Source organism: Erinaceus europaeus, chromosome 13 (genome assembly GCF_950295315.1).
Source record: "Erinaceus europaeus chromosome 13, mEriEur2.1, whole genome shotgun sequence".
NCBI classification, from domain to species: Eukaryota; Metazoa; Chordata; class Mammalia; order Eulipotyphla; family Erinaceidae; genus Erinaceus; species Erinaceus europaeus.
In genome coordinates this window covers 59,398,540-59,401,045 of record NC_080174.1, presented here as the reverse complement: position 1 = coordinate 59,401,045, position 2,506 = coordinate 59,398,540, and the positions used below count along the sequence as shown (strand labels likewise).

General features: G+C 41.1%; 1 pseudogene; it reads left to right on the top strand.

Annotated features, from left to right (window-relative positions):
- Positions 1–1,580: 1,580 nt before the first annotated feature.
- Positions 1,581–2,136, top strand: LOC103111999 (ADP-ribosylation factor 1-like; annotated as a pseudogene).
- The last annotated feature ends 370 nt before the right edge of the window (positions 2,137–2,506 follow it).

Below are 2,506 nucleotides of genomic sequence, written 5' to 3'. Positions count from 1 at the left end.
AAATGAATGGCTGAGAAAGTTGTGGTATATATACACAATAGAATATTACTCAGCTATTAATAACGAATCCACCTTCTTCGGCCCATCTTGGATGAATTCTTGAAGGAATTATGTTAAGTGAGATAAACCAGAAAGAGACAGGTGAGTAAGGGACTATCCCATTCATAAACAGAAGTTGAGAAAGAACAGAAAGGGAAACACAAAACAGAATTTGACTGTTTGGAGTATTGTACTTATTGGAGCTTGCGTGGGTGGTCTCTCAGCTAGAAAGATAAACTACCGAATTTCCGTCACCAGTTCAAGAGACTGCATGAAAAGAAAGAAACTCGGGGAGGATTCTGGTACGAACACACTTGTTTATTGGGGGGAGGGTTGGGTTGATATAGAAGGCTAGACAAAGAACAGTTTTCACATACGTCAGAATTCACAGGTTTCTTAAAGGTCAGCATGCCTCTATGGCTGTGGTTGGTGTGACAAGAGTTGATACATAAAGATCAATACAATTAGTCTCCTGTTGCAGGCATTTAATTATCCAAAGGCATTTGAGAGAAAAATAGGGGTGAGATAGAGAAGGAAGAACAAGGCTTCAAAGACATCAAAAGGGCTACAGGAAATAAGGTCTTGGGGGCTTCTCACTTGTCTGGTGTTAGGAGTGTGTGACAGGATGTGCTCTTCCTTTGTGATCAAAAGGTGAGGTGGAATGTGTGAACTTTGAGTGAATGAATCTTAAAGTAGGCGGCCATGTGACCTGCAGTTAATGGGGAGAAGTATTGGGGTTTCTGTGGGCCTGAGAGTCAAGAAGGAAAGAACTAAATCTGAGTTTCTCCCCTTTTGCTCACCTCGGTTGAGAGAGACTCACCAAGAGGGTATCTTCTCAGACCTCCATCCAAGGATGGGGGTAGTTCTCCCTAAGCTCTATCAAGCTTACACATAGTCCCAACAGCATTAAAGTAAAAAACTCTGGTGTGTATGTGGGGGATTGGGTAGAATTTCAATTCCATTGTGGGGGGGCTAAAGGCAGACATTGGTGGTTGGAATGGTGTCAATATATACTCCTATTAACTAATAGTCTTATACATCACCACTTAAGCAATATGAGAGGGGAAAAATAGATTGAATGTCTTGAGCTTTGAAAAGCATAGATTTCAGTTCCAAGTATATATTCCTTTAGTCTAAGTGCTTAAGGTTTCAAATTAGTAAACTGGCAAATTCTAACACTGGACTTAAATGGTTAATTCATTTCTAATAATAACTTTTAAAAATATTAAATCACTTATAATCTTAGACGCAACTGGTCATGTTATATATATAAGATATAGGTATTTATAGTAGCGTTAAATGAAATAAATAATGGTAAGGTCTTGTATGGTACAGTAAGTCCCAACCATGGAATTTTCAAAGTATACCAAGATCCCAAATAACTTGGTTATAATAATAATTATGTGTTACCTTCTTAAATTCTAAGACAACAAGGAACCTTCCTCATTCTCAGTAAGAATGCCTTTAAGATAGTTTAATTATGGTCAGAGCTGCCATCTTGTGGGAGCGAAACTAACATCTGCTCCCATTAGTCTACAAATATGGGGAATATTTTTGCATACCTCTTCAAAGGCTTTTTTTTTTTTTTGGCAAAAAGAAATGTGCATTCTCTTGGTGGGCCTGGATGCTGCAGGAAAGACCACCATCCTGTACAAACTGAAGTTGGGTGAAATTGTGACCACCATTCCCACTATAGGCTTCAACGTAGAAACTGTGAAGTATAGGAACAACAGTTTCACCGTGTGTGATGTGAGTGGCCAGGACAAGATCCAGCCTCTGTGGCACCACTACTTCCAGAACACACAGAGTCTGTTCTTTGTGGCTGACAGTAATGACAGAGAGTGTGTGAACGAGGCCTGTGAGGAGCTCATGAATCTGGATGTTGGCTGAAGATGAGCTCAGGGATGCCATTGTGCTTGTGTTCACTAATAAGCAGGACCTTCCTAATGCCATGAATGCTGCCAAGATCACAGACAAGATGGGCCTGAACTCCCTGCACCATAGGAACTGGTACATTTGACCACTTGTGCCACCAGTAGTGATGGGCTCTATGAGGGACTGGACTGGCTGTCCAATCAGCTCCAGAACCAGAAGTGAGCCAGCACTCCTTCTCTCTCCCTCTCACCCCCCTCTCTGCCCTCGCTTTTCTCTTATGTAGCAAATGTGCATCCTGTAGTGTGAGTGCCAGAAGCACACTGGTTGGTCACAGTGTGCTTCACCATGCTGTAAATGTGCAGATGCAGTCTGCAACTGGGTTTTTATTTAATATAAATAGGTTTTGTTCCCAATGAGGCAGTTTCTGGTACTTCTATGCAATATTTCAGCTTTTCTTTCTTTTTTTTTTTATTGTAAAAACAGAATCAGTCCACTTGTTTAGTACTGAGAAGGGATTTTAGGAACACATGGCCTCCAGGTGTGCCCAGTGCATCTTTTTCTGGGCTTTTAGACCTGTTGAGATCCATTTCGG